Source organism: Podarcis muralis, chromosome 2, assembly GCF_964188315.1.
Source record: "Podarcis muralis chromosome 2, rPodMur119.hap1.1, whole genome shotgun sequence".
Classification (NCBI taxonomy): Eukaryota; Metazoa; Chordata; class Lepidosauria; order Squamata; family Lacertidae; genus Podarcis; species Podarcis muralis.
The window spans coordinates 88,956,389-88,971,716 of NC_135656.1; positions in this window are offsets into that span (position 1 = coordinate 88,956,389).

A 15,328-nucleotide genomic window follows, 5' to 3' on the forward strand; every position below is an offset into this window, starting at 1 on the left:
ACGCCATCTCCAACTCCTCGAAAGATTCCATCAATGGTGTGGTGTCTCCGGAAATTTTTACACATCACTTGGGAAGGCAGGCGAACTAATGCCAGTGTATTGGAAGAAGCAAAGACCTCCAGCGTTGAAGCAATGATTCTTCAACATCAACTTTGTTGGACTGGTCATGCTGTGCGGATTCCTGATGATCGTCTTCCAAAGCAACTACTCTATTCCGAACTTAAAAAATGGAAAGTGTAATGCTGGTGGTCAACTAAAGATCTTTAAAGACTCTCTCAAGGCAAATCTTTAAAAATGTAGTATAAACACCGACAACTGGGAAACACTGGCCTGTGAGCGCTCCAGTTGAAGAACAGCCTTTGCCAAAGGTGTCTTGGACTTTGAAGACAAAAGAGAGTAATGTGCTAAGAGGAAGGCATGCTTGACAAACCCTCACCGTGATCAACTCCCATCTGGAAACCTATGTTCCTACTGTGGAAGGACGTGTGGATACAGAATTAACCTCCACAGTCACTTACGGACTCACTGTTAAAACCATGTTTATGGAAGACAATCTCAGGTGGGGAGCTGCCCACAGTGTCTAATCATTGCCAATTAAAAGTGCTTAGTAGGAAATAAAAATTTGTGGAATTCTCTAAAGTAGCATTTGACTGAAAGTTGCCTCACAGTGGAATACTCTCTGCATCTACTCAGAAGTAAACCCCACCAGTTTAAGTGCAATTTACTCCGAAAAGGGTTGCATAAGATGGTTCATATTTGTTTTCCTCCCACATTGGCACACATCCAACAATGAATGTTGTGCCACAGCAATGGCTGTGAGGGGCCAAGTATGAGATGCATATAAACCCAATCACAGGATTGAAAGTGTGTGTGTGTGTGTGGGGGGGGGGGACGACAACTATCCACCCAGGACATGGAAGCAAGATGAAAAACTTTAACAGCTTTCCATGGTGCCAGGAGCAATGGGGATCATGCCCTTTGTTTAATCTTACCAATTATAGGATTTAATAATCTAAAACCAATTGACTGATTATTCTGCATTTGTTTTATACCCGAGTAAACAAGTTCTGAAAAGAAAAGGATGGCTCAGGCACCAGGAAAGAGGAAAAGCTATCTCAAAACATGGGTGGTGTCACAGGAGCCTGATGGATATTACACCTCACCTTATCTTTTTCTTTTTCGTCTAAAAATGAAATGAGAATACTGAGAATGCAGGTAGTGATAGACACACGGTCACGTTGTTAAAAATTCGAGGGGTATAGGCCGAAACCAGAAGTGTTCCTGTAATCACAAATAGTCTGAAAAATAGCAGCAGGCACACAGGATAAATGCTTCCCCACCCCACATCCTCAAGTGAGATAATTTGCTACAGACAAATTGGGCTGTGGCATACATTGGTTCTGTTTTTCACTTCCTGGTGATATATAAAACTCCCAGGTGGGCAGAGAATAAGAATCAATCCTGTCTGAAGACAAGAGAACTCCAAACTAGGTGATTGTCTGTACTTTTAACTGCATCTAAACCACTGATGCTTCTCCCTGAAGCCACTCTGGGGATTTTAATAGACTTACTGATAACCACAGCACTACTTAGGGTGGGGAGCAGAGCTGGCTGTCTTCTGTGTTCTCTCAGGGAGAAACTAGTTATGTCCAACATTTGCCCTCATATGGCTCTTTAAAAACCAAATAACAAGTACAAGGAGTGGTTGAACCAGGCTGGGAAAGGGATCTTACTGCTCCCCCCCCCATCATAGAATTATAGAACTGTAGTGTTGGCCTAATGATAGCACCAGCCCTTAAGTTGATGGGACAGTGAGAATGCCACATTTACCCCAATGCGCCAGACTCTACTGGCTTCAACGGTGCCCGATATTGTTCCACTATGTGCATATGGAACAGCCTCCCAGAGGAGGTGAGGCAGATACTGACATCCTATGGATTTCAGCATCTCATGAAAACATCTTTCTTTCAGCAAGCAATTCCGAAATGTCAGTTTTACCTGATCACTTTTAATACTCTACTGATTTATGTGTAGCGTGTGTTCTTCTTTATTTTATTCTGTTGGAAAAATGCCCTGAGATCTATGATTTTGAGCAATTCATAAATATTTTGAAATAAACAAATACAATAATGCACAGTGCAGGATTTTGCCCGGTATAATTTCATCCATAGGCAGCAACACTCCATCTAATAATTTTTCTTCTTCTTCTCCTTCTTGTGCAGGTTACTGGGATTATAGCTGCATTTCAGCAATACCTGACACAGACAATGGAGAATATTCTAGAATAATAATACTTAAGTACTTGTACTAACATCCCCTGAGCCTCTGATAAAGGTGAATCAGTTACTTCAGCAGCCATGAGTATGACATTTACTGTTCTCGGGGTGATTCAGGAGAAGGAGGCATACATTGCAGAAAGAGAGAATATCCTTGAAGCCTGTGTGGAAGTGAAGAAAGGCCTAAATATGTATATATTATATGTAATAAACAGGTGGCTTAGAGCTTCTTCATGGAGATTCCTGGGACCCAAAGAAGAAAGATAAATATTCAACATCTGGTCTAATTAACATTTGCTTATTTCTCTCAGTGTGACATTTCGCTAATAATCTCAATTGCACAGCAAAGTACCTTTGGGTACAAGCATATGTGGTCTTTTGGAATCTCAGCTGCTCTTGGCCAATCAGAGTTGTTCCAGTGATGTCAAAGCATTCCCTGCAGCCTATCAGAGTGTTTAAAAACATCTGATTCAAAAGTAGGTCAATACTGCCAATATTCCCATGCTTTTAAATTCCCTTCTTCCTGCCTGTCGCTCTCATCACCTTAAGTGATAAAGCGATGCCACCCTGTACTACTTTACTCTCTGATAAATGTTCTCCTGCACTGCTGTGAAATGTGCTTTCATTTTATTTGTGCCTGAAGGAACAGAGGAGTGTGTCTGAAGTGCAGACTCATTTACAGGATATATATATATATAGGTAGGTAGGTTTCCGTGACCTTGTTGGCCCAAACAACCTTTTTTTTTTCTTGCTTGCTTGAGGGAAGCCGCTGTGCTATGCTGGCAAGTTGTGATGCTTCACCTATGTCATGTGCATGTAGCTGTGAGGAATGGAGAGATTGGCCGTGGGGATAAGATCCTGTGGCAAGTTAAACACACACAGGGGAGGGTTCAAACTGAAATGTAAGAACATAAGAGCCTGCTGAGTCAGGCCAATGACCCATCTAGTCTAGCATTCTATTCTCAAAGTGGCCAGCTAGATGCCTGGGGGAAACCTGCAACCAGGATTTGAGCACAAGAGCACTCTCCGCTCCAGTGGTTTCAAGCAACTGGTATTCTGGAGCATCGCTGCCTCAAACTAGAGTAAAACATGATTATTGGCATCGATAGCCCTCTCCTCCACAAATTTGTCCAGTCCTCTTTTAAAGCCATCTAAATTGGTCGGCGGTTTGAATCCCCGCGGCGGGGTGAGCTCCCGTCTTTCGGTCCCAGCTCCTGCCCACCTAGCAGTTCGAAAGCACCCTTAAGGGCAAGTAGATAAATAGGTACTGCTTTATAGCGGGAAGGTAAACGGCGTTTCCGTGTGCTGCGCTGGTGCTGGCTCGCCAGAGCAGCTTCGTCACGCTGGCCACATGACCCGGAAGTGTCTCCGGACAGCGCTGGCCCCTGGCCTCTTAAGTGAGATGGGCGCACAACCCTAGAGTCGGACACGACTGGCCCGTACGGGCAGGGGTACCTTTACCTTTACCCTTAAATTGGTGGCCATCGCTGCCTTCTAAGGGAGGGAGTTCCGTAGTGTATTTATAAGCTGTGTGAAGAAGTACTTTCCTTTATCTGACCTGAATATTCCAACAATTCAGACTCACTGGATGCGCACATATAATTATTATTACTGTTGTTGTTGTTGCTGCTGTTAAGAAAATCTCATTTCTGCCATGAATGTAAATCACTTTATTGAAAAATATTTGCATGCTAGCTTGTAGATTGCCTTGAGAACTTTTTGTTGAAAAGTGGAATATGAATATTCTAAATAATACAAACAAACAATGAAATAACATAGTATGGTATGGTATGGTATGGTATGGTATGGTATGGTATGGTATGGAATGGAATGGTAAAAGGTAAGGTAAAGGTAAAGGACCCCTGGATGGTTAACTCCAGTCAAAGGCGACTATGGGTTGCGGCGCTCATCTCGCTTTCAGGCCAAGGGAGCCGGCGTTTGTCCACAGACAGCTTTCCAGGTCATGTGGCCAGGATGACTAAACTGCTTCTGGCACAACGGGACACAGTGATGTAAGCCAGAGTGCACGGAAAAGCTGTTTACCTTCCTGCCACAGCAGTACCTGTTTATCTGCTTGCACTGGTGTGCTTTCAAACTGCTAGGTTGGCAGAAGCTGGGACAGAGCAACAGGAGCTCGTCCCATCATGGGGATTTGAACTGCCGACCTTCTGATCAGCAAGCCCAAGAGTCTCAGTGGTTTAGACCACAGAGCCACCCACATCCCTACATGGTATAGTATGGCATGGTATGGTATGAGATGGTATGGTACAAGATGAGATGAGATGGGATGAAGTTTTTCTGTGGTTTGAAGATGGAGCCTAGCCACACACAACCACAAAGTGGAGCAGGGAGAAGAAAAGCTACTTTTGCTTTCATCATTCTTCCAGGGTTTGTTCAATAGAATGAGGGCTCATCCAGACTTCCTTTTCCCCATGAAAGCTCTTTACCTCTGAATTGGAGCAAATGGCAATCCACAGAAAATCCAAACTGCCATTTGTTACGATTCAGCATTAAAGAGCGGATTTTCACAGGGAAAGCACCTGGGCAAAAAGAGAAGAGTGCTAGGACACAGAGCTTTAAAGTGTGGACCTGTGCCTAGAAAAAGATGGGGCAAAAGTGGAAGAACCCTGAATTTTGTCTAGTCTATTATCAGCTGAAGAATCAGGGACCTGCTTTCAAATGCCAAGAAATTTTAGGACTGCAGCTGCTCATGCCAGCAACAGATGCACCCTGGGATATTCCAGGAGTCCTATTATGTGTCCTTTATAATAGACCCAAATTCTGTCCTTCATGAACCCTCACAGTCCAGCTTCACAAACTGGGATCTCATATTGCGATTAACCAAAGAGCACTAAACGTACATGTCTGAGCCTTACTCCTCTGTTCCTTGGCTGTATGGGAAATATACATTCCCTTGCTGGGATAACTTCAGGATCTGAATTGGTGACATAGTTATTTTGGTTTGTAGAGCTGCTATTGAAAAGGATAAAGGATTGTGCAGTATCACCAAAGTAAAGAAAGAAAGAAAAATAAACCTGTATTAAACCATTCAGAGTGGCTGCCGAGGGAGAAGAAGCTATGAAATTTCCTGGAAATGCAAAAAAATGACATCTGTTTTAGCAGCAAAAACACCATGCTGGCAGATGATCCAAGTGACCTGTACAGATGTCATCCATCAGCCCTAGTGCAGGTCACCAGATGATGAATCTATTCTAAAGTAATCCAGAAGCAACAAAGTGAGCCAGGTTCAAAATGGAGATTAAAATTTGGCTCAAGGCCTTCGTCCAAAGGATGACTGTGATTTCTTCACACACTTTAGGCAAAAAAATACATATAACTCCCGTTGGAATAATATTAATTGGTGCTGCACCAAAAATGTGTCCTCCAATTTCTCAAAAGCTTGCTTCCCCTGCAAAAGAGGTTTCTGTAGGTGCAGGTTTTGAACTTGCCTTATTGTTTGCAAGGTGACCAAGAGTGATGCCGGCATTTTTCTTTCCAGTAAACCAGGTGTGGGGAGCTTTAGGCCCTCCAGATTTTGCTGAACTACAACTCCCATCTCCCCTGACCATTGGCCAGGCCTGCTAGGGCAGATGGGAGTGTAGTTCAGCAACATCTGGAGGACCAAAGGCAGAAAGTGTAGTCAAAATAGCAGAGCGATCCTAACTTTGAGCTGTGGAGAAGCAGATCAGAGGATCTACTGCTGGCCAAGGTAGAAGGTGGGGAGCAGGTATTCCTTTTATTTTACTATGCTGGCTCCAGGCTGGCATAACTAAGAGGTCTGAGGATAGACCCATTACCTGCTAAGTCACACCTGGGGCCTCTGCTGTGTTGCAGGGGAGAATTCTCAAAGTTTTTCCACTCAGACTGGCACAATTTCTACCCATCTAAACAACATAAGGATTAAATCAGGCATGGGCAAACTCGACCCTCCAGATATTTTGAGACTACAGTTCCCATCATCATCTGACCACTGGTCCTGTTAGCTAGGGATGATTGGAGTTGTAGTCCCAAAACATCTGGAGGGCCGATTTTGCCTATCCCTGGATTAAATTATCAAAATCCCAAAAGACCATAACACTGAGATCACTGGAATATTTGTGCCTGATATAACAAGGAAAACAGGTCCTCAATGCTGTGTCCAAACACCTTTATCAAGTCAGCCATATAAACCACAGCATGTTGCGCAGTGCATAATCGATTTTGTGCTGCACGACACCCATCAACATTCATAGTAGCTGTGTGTGAGTGAAACTTTGTACTGAGCTTAGAAAATGCATCTCCTTGAGGATACTGATTCAGCATCAGCTGATGCAGAATTATGGCAGCAGCCACAGACATTTTGAGCCTGTTATATGCTATTTAAAAGGTTGCATTGGTAGATTATGGAAATGTCATCACCTTTCAAAAGGAAATATTTCAGCCTCCACAAAATATGAGCAATCCAAGATGAAAGATTTATAGTAGTGACATTTTTCTTTCTAAATTAAAAGATTACACTTTTGAATTTTTTTGTCCATTTGTGTGTGTGTACATGCACACACTGAAGGGACGCGGGTGGTTCTGTGGGTTAAACCACTGAGCCTACCGCTTGCCGATCGGAAGGTCGGTGGTTCGAATCCCTTCAACGGGGTGAGCTCCTATTGCTCGGTCCCTGCTCCTGCCAACCTAGTAGTTTGAAAGCATGTCAAAGTGCAAGTAGATAAATAGGTACTGCTCCAGCGGGAAGGTAAACGGCATTTCCGTGTGCTGCTCTGGTTCGCCAGAAATGGCTTAGTCATGCTGGCCACATGACCCAGAAGCTGTACCCTGGCTCCCTCAGCCAATAAAGCGAGATGAGCGCCGCAACCCCAGAGTCGGCCACCACTGGACCTTTACCTACATGCACACACATGTTGCATGTTTGCCCCAACCAAACAGGTTTGAAGCTCTGCACTAGCTTTGAGGGAAGGTCAATACTGCTGAAATGTGCCATGGTACAATATATGGAAACAACGACTAGCAGGGATTATGCAATTGTCTGCCCTCCTTTGTCCTCCTGATGTTTGTGTAGAGGCTTGCTATGTGAGCCAAAAACATCTACAAGAAAGCTCCATCTGGAATTAGATCCTGAAGACTATTCCTGTTACCAATTGCCTGAATCCTGTATGTCCACACTACTAGCTCAGCGGCAGAGCACCTGTTTTGAATGCAGAAGGTCACTGGTTCAGTCCCCAGCATCTCCAGATAGGCATGGGAGAAAACCCAGCCTGAAACCAAGGAGAGCTGCCATCAGCCAGTGTAGAGAATTCTGAGCTAGCCGGACCAGATAGTCTCACTTGCTATGTACAAGACATGGGTGTGATAAATGGAACACCACTTAGTTAAAAGGTCAATAGACAATGTGATTATTCCTCAAGAATACCTTGAAGGCACCTTGAAGTCTAACAAATTTAATTGTGGGATAAGTTGCCAGGAACTAGTCTACTTAGGTGCATAACATGTGTTGGTCTTCAAGGTGTCACAATTGCAACACCTTAACATGGTCATTACTCTGAAATTATAACTTTTTTTGCTAACTCACTGATTAAACACACTGAGTGGCTATTAAATGTGACTATATATACTAAATATTATATACTTCCATTCCTGAAAACAAGAAAAGATTATATCCTTCAATTCCTGAACACAGGACTGGTGGCCGTCTATGTACAGTGGTACCTCGGGTTACATACACTTCAGGTTACATACGCTTCAGGTTACAGACTCCGCTAACCCAGAAATAGTGCTTCAGGTTAAGAACTTTGCTTCAGGATGAGAACAGAAATCAGGCTCCGGCGGCGCGGCTGCAGAAGGAGGCCCCATTAGCTAAAATGGTTTTTCAAGTTAAGAACAGTTTCAGGTTAAGTACGGACCTCCAGAATGAATTAAGTACTTAACCCGAGGTACCACTGTATGCACTAAGTGGTGGGGAATTAGGGCTCTTCTGAACCATGGCCAAACAAGCAGGGGATTCTGGGAGTAATGGCTCACTTTCAAGCCAGCTGAGAGGCACTGGGAGGCCCCACTGGCAGTAGATATGATGCAATGGCGTGAGGAATCACTTCTGCACTCCTGACATATCAATCTGAAAATTAATTTTAATCAAAATTGTGATCTAATGTATCTACTCTTGGTGTCTATTCTCCCATATTCACTCCTGACCCTGCTCTATTGCCAGCTCCTGGCACAATAGTATTACAGTGGGGGGAAGTTATACCATAAAGAAAATTACCAGAACAAATGCACACTGCCATTATTTTTCTGTGTTCCTTTGGTCTAATTGTGCTAGTGTTGATGTTCTTATGTTGACCTCAGGGACCGTGGCCTTAAATCTGGATAGTTGTAGCTGTGGTTACAAAACATCCAGAGAGATCCCAGGGGCTTTTATTAGCATATTGAGTGGGATATTCAAGAGTAACATGAAAACTTGTAACACTGGACCTTCCATTTTGTGAGGACCAGGCTACAAGCTTCCTAGTTTAGTCCTGTGAGAAGAACTTCCCGTTTGCCTTCCTCCATATAAGCTGTTGCCCTATGGCATTTCCCTCAATATGATCTCCAATGGAATCCTTTTTTAAAAAAAATTGCTTATTTTCCAAAATAAATGTTACAAGAGTATGTTTTTCCAAAACAAAAACCATGGCACTTAATCCAGTGGTTAAGAAAATTCCTACAATGACAGTCCAGTATGTGTATGGATAGAAACATAGTATTAGTTGTGGAAATAATTTTCAGAGATCAGTTAAGATTCTTTTTAAAAAGGAAACATCATGGTTTTAATAAAAACTCAGTGGATAGACACGCTCATACTCCACTTGAAGAGATGTTATTCAGTTTCAGGAAAACTGAACCCAGGTCCGCTTGGTTTGCTTTTCACTCTCCTCTGCCTTTCATAAAGTTTCCCATAGAAATCTCAAAATGTTATTTTAGACTTCTCTGGTTTCAGATACCAATGGGAGATGCTGCTGAGACATGCACTTTACTGTAGCTACATCTCAAATGCTTCTTAGACTTCGAGGAGTTTAAAGAGCAGCCTGCTTTGTGAGAAAGAAAACACACAGAGGGAATACACAGGCCAGTCTAGGCCAGCCTCCCCTAAGCTTGTGCCCTTCAGATGTTGTTGGAACTCCCATCAACCCCAACCAACATGGCCTGCTTGAGGGCTTCCTGGAGGCATCTGGTTGGACGCTGTGGGAAAGAGGATACTGGGCTAGAGAGGCTGTTGGTCTGATCTAGCAGAGCTGTCCTTACGTTCTGAAAAATAAATAAACTGCATTACTTTACTTTGCCTGCATTGCCAACATATTGTAGCGGCCATAGTTTTGGCTTTGTATAATTTCAGTCTGAGGTGCTTGAAAAGTTTAATAAAAACGTATGCCAGGTAAAATAAAGTGTACTCATTAAGAGTAGACTTGTAAAGATACTGGAAGTCCTTGACGCACCTTTCTCATTAAACAAACCAGTTCATTGTTCAAATAGGGATAGAAGAGACTTTGCTAACCTGGTGTGGTGGCAGCTGAGGATGACGATGGGGTTGGAGGCCAAGTCTTCTGCAGGGCAGCAGGTTGGCAAAGGCTGGGATGCAAAATAAGGGTGTGATCCACTCCCTCTTGCACATGCCACAAAACTTCATTTCCCGACGACACAATAAATTATTCACACTGTGTACACTGGCACCAATTTACTGTTATGTGTGTGATTTATTCTGAGGCTATTTCCAGAAGTATGAATGCTTGGCGAAAGGATTCCTTGATTGATTCCCTTTTTTATTTATATTCTGCCTTTTGACCTCAAAGCCTTTCAAGGTGGCTCATCAAACTCTGCTGAATGTTTGTGGTCAGGGGTAGAGTCTGCTGCTGCCGTACTATTCCTTGCCCCTGTATACATCCATTCTACCTCTCTTTACATATTTATATAAGGCAGCAACCTTATACATGTTTTTCTGGGAATAAGCCCCACTGGGACTTCCCTCTGAATGGACATTGATACAATTGCTCTGCTAAAGCTTTATATGCATTTTTCCATATAAGGTTATATAATATGTAATGCCATGCAATGCAATTTGGTTTTGGCAGGCCAGATTTAGACTTTGCTCTGTGTGAGCTATCAGAGCAGCCCCTGCACACAAATCTCATTCAAAGAAAAATACATCTTTGAAACCTACAGATCTTTTGTCATATCTGGTGTTGAATCCACAACTGAGTTGTGCAGCAGCTTAAATTTATGATGGCACCAGCTTTCATGAACTGAAATCCACTTCACAGAGACACACCAAGGGAGTCTCCCTAATTGATTATTTTCACCTTTTGTAGCTCCTTCCGTATCTGTGTGGGCTTTGTGAGCAAAGTACCGGTATGTCTCCCACTTTCAAATGAGCTTTTCCAGAGAAATGAAAACTAGTGTGAGGCTGCAGGACTGTATGTCTGAGGAGGATTATTCATGAACACACAGTTCATGTGCGGTCGAAAGAGTGTCAGAAGGAGTACACACATCATTTGGAGGCTGCAGTCTGATCTTGCAAGACTTCTAGAACAGATTGTATGTGACAAACTGCACTGAGTCTTAAGGCCTCCTTGGCTAGTCAAATAATTCAAGGAAAGGTGAGATGGCAAGGCATGTTCTTGAGCCCATAGCAGCTATTTATCTTTGGTAATCAAGTCATCATATCGGTTTATCACAAGGCGCGATGTCTGATTTTTATAGCTCTGACCATGTCAGCTGTAGGAGTGTGTAGGAGCAGTAAAGTCTTATCAAAGTAAAATAGGCTAATCACCTGGAACCATATGACTTGGAGTCTGCATTCCAGACTTGCCCAACATGGTGCCTTGCAGATATTTTGGACTTCAACTCCCACCATCCCCAGCCAACATAACTAATGGCCAGGGATAATGAGAGTTCAGCATTTCACAGGGGATGCCACATTGGGGTAGCCTGTTGTATTTGTTAGCATAGGAGTAGGTAACATGGTGCCCTCTAGGTGTTATGGATTACAACTGCCATCAGCTCCAACCAGGATAGCCAATGGTCAAGGCTAATGGGAGCTGTATTCCACCACACCAAAATGGCTTCACTTTGGCTACCTTTGCAGCAGCAGCAAACCCTGCAATCTCACCTTTTGTAGCCAAAGCTGGGTAAGAGAAAAGCGTGCATCGTCAAATGCTTGCCTTGCGGCAGATTAACAACAATGAATGGTTTCTGCCTTCACAAGCAGCTTGTGCCTTCCCCGGGTGCATGGCTCTTCCTAATGCTATGAAACCCACACTTTAAAAAAAGTTGATCTGTTTGTTGCAAGGGAAGTTAGTGATGAGATCTAAGTGCTGGGAATCTACCACTTTATCAAGATGCTTTCCCACGGAGAGTTGGCCAGATAAAACATTTGGGCTTGAAAGCTCTGCTACTGATTCTGTACGTAAGAGGAAAGGGGCCAGGGTGACTTTCAATTCAGATCTGCAAGTCAATAGCCTTTCCTCAAGTGGAAGCAGTAGCTCTGCCAAGTGGCTTCCCTTACTGGGACTACAAAGCTGGGGTTTGAGATGGTTATTTAACTTAAAATGAAATGAAATATAACATTATGTGATGAGCTTTATATTAGTCTAGAGGATGTGCTTGAAATAATGATGATGATGATGATAACATAACAATAACAATAACAAAAGCAGCAATAAGAGCAATAAATAATTCCGACAACAGCAACCCATGTTCCCTGTCTCGTATAAATTACAAGACGACGGCAGGGTGGGTGGGTGCGGGGAGGATACGAAGAGTACAATTGATTAAATCTCTACTCGGAAATAAGTCCCAATGAATTCAATGGGACTTGCTTCCAAGCATAGGACTGCAGCCCCTGGGAGGAAGTCCCATTGAACTTCCTAGTGCCCTGGTCATCAAAGATTAGAAGTGGGGCAACTGGGACCAAAATGTTTTTGGTGATGGTCCCCTGTCTTTGGAACACTCTCCCAAGAGACACCAAGCTGATGCCTATACTTCTGTTGTATACAAGTCAATTTAGGCCAGTCTTATTTTCCTGACTGGATTTCTCCTGTTGCCAGCTTTTATGTCTAGCTGGGGCATTTTTAAAAAATAGAAATGTAGGGGCATACATTTAACAAAGAAAGCCGGTGTAGTGTAATGGTTAGAGTGTTGAACTAGGACCTGGGAGTCCAAAGTTCAAATCCCCACTTAGTCATGAAGCTCCCAGGGTGATCTTGGGACAGTCATCATCTATCAGCCTAACCTACCTCATGGGATTGTTGTGAGGAGAATATCAGTGCCTGAGTTTACTTGTTTTCTTCCCTCCTTGTCCCTTTTCCTTTTCTGTTGTGTCTTTTAGATTTTAAGCCTGTAGGAAGGGACTGGCTTATTTTTATTGATCTTATATGAGCGCTCTGGGAGCCCTTTGAGCTGAAAAGCAGGGTAAGAATGCTTTAAATAATAAATAAATAAATAAAATAGCTTCAATCTCGTTCACACGCACACACTCAAATCATTTGATTTTTCTATTGTACACCTCTTGACTTACATAGCATGGGTCGTGCAAATGTACGCATAGCTTTTGGGAGTACGGTCGTCGAACAAGAAATACCAGGAGCTTTTAGGTTTTTCCTTTCTGTTACATTCATTGCTAAGAGGCAGCAGAGCTGGACATTACAATAAAATATTCCATACATAATTTCTGTTTGAATGATTGCACTCTGTTCTTAATACAGGAACACTGCGAACCCAGGGAATGGGGAAAAAAATCAAACTGAATTTTCTTCTTTCATGTTAAAAGTAACTGATGAATGAGGCTCAGAAGTGTGGAATAGTACTTTTTAAAAAACTAACCCCCCACCACCAAAAACCAGCAAGCAAGAAGACCTAAAACTTTTCAAAACTTTGAAGTTCTGATGAGCTTTAAAGTTTTGGGTCTTCGTGGACACGTTTAAGATACGCTGTGGGAAAATGTTTCTCACTGTATTTCAGGATTCTTGCTTTTGATGATTAAATCAGAATGACTGATCACGTGGTAGGAGTTCGGTGGTGGGGTGTTCAGCAATGCAAAGGCTGCTTTCATGTTACATTTTCCTTGTGGTAAAGCAAGTGGCATGCTTCCTTTTTGTCAGGGCTAGCTCTTCAGTTATTATTTTAATCTGGTGACAATACTACCATCAGGATGCGTTCCTTGTAGGTCTGGAGATCTGGGTGTGTAGCAAAACGTAGCATTGCCAACATCTGCGGTGCATATGCTGTACTGTAGAAAGTTCATTGAGTAGCCTAGGATATGCCTATTTCTGGAATATATCTCAGAGTTATAGTGTGCTGGTCAGTTTCAGATGATTAAAAAGCATTTTTAACCAGGCGGATTTGGCAGCTGTGCAAGCAAGTAAGATTTTCTCCAGTGTATCTGGGAAGCCCCATTCTCTGCCCAAGAAGCACTGGACGCCTTTATCCGGCGGCACTGTGTCCCATAGATTGCAGCAAAACACTGGGCAAGGTTTTGCCCAGTATCTTCTCTGTGTGATGGGTTCATGGGGGAAAAGGTGACCCATGAGCCCTTGCTGACGAAGAAAGGAGGAAACCTATATAAGGCTGCTTCCCCTGGAGCTCGCAGCCATTTTGCTTTGAGAGCTTCCTGCCTGCCCATGCACAGGTTAGAACATTCACTGAGCAATTTAGGGTCACTGGTTGACAGGGCTGGGAAGGAATGTTTCTCTCTCAACCTGATTGGCACTTGGTTGGGTCCCCCACCCCCACCACCTTTCCCTCAGTGAAATTATGGCTTTCCTTTGTTAGGTGGTAGAATATCACTGGGGAACAAAATTTTTGCTGCATTGACACCTGCAGTTGTTCTAACCTAATTTTGATGTGCTGATTTCATATATGAAGTTAGTTTTGTTCTGTAAGCTATAGGTTTTTTTTTTCCAATTCATGTTTTTCACTTTTCATCATAATCTTTGTTTTTCACAATGCAAGAATTCAGTATTTTATTACACACATAGCCAAATTAGTACAATATGAGTCTAAATGTAAGTGACTTATATAGCATTGAACATGACATGTATAGCATTGAAAATGACATGTATATCTATGTACAGTTGGAGGTATGCAAAAAAAGTATTCCCTTGGGGTACACAGTATACTGGGGAACAATTTTTTTTCCATTTTCTGTTGCATGAGATTTTTCAACTGTTCTTATATGTTCTTTCAAATGCTGGTTTCAAATCTGAAATCGATTTTCGTTCCACAGTGTATTGTTTGTATGAGGGTGGAAATGGCATTGGTGAGGATCAACATAGTAGAGGGGGGCCCATAAGGGGCCTGAGGCAAGGATTGACCAAGGCAAACTCAAGTGTGGGTTTGGTATTTGCCTGGTTGGAATCTGCACCCTGTTCCCCCAGTGAAACCTTGCTTGCTTGGCTTGCACCAGTGCAAGGTTCAACACTGGCTGATTCCCATCATACAGGTTTGGAGTGATCCAAACCCAGCGGATCCATTCCATCAACATGGGGCTTGTGGAATGATGAACTGACCCTAGGACCCAATGCCATGCCAACCCTGGCCCTGCCTGCTGCTGTCAATAAAGATTTGGCCTGATTTTATCCCAACACTGTTGTACAGTCTGGTTATTTTGCTGCTCTCACGGGTCACATAATGTGCCTGCCTGGGCAAATGACAGATAGTTTTATAGTACCTTAAAGACTAACAAATATAACAAAGTATTCAGTAAAGCGGGTGGTAAGCTATGAAAGCTCATGCCATTGTAACTGGGGAATGTTTGTGGTCTACCTCCTAGAGCTGATGCAAGGGTGATGGAAAAGCCATTTAAAAAGTGCTCTGTAAATCTGATAATTTCTCTTTGCACAAATTTCAATACTAATGACAGGAGCTTATTCTTTGCCTGGGGTTGGAATGCCCTTCCCAGATTTTGGAGTAGGAAGAGGTTTTGCCGCGAGGGGCCTCTGCCTGCGGCGGCTTCTACAGACACATTATCTTTTTCTCCTTGGGGTATCTGAAATGCAGAACATGCTGTCTTCTGCAACCACTTATGTTGCAGC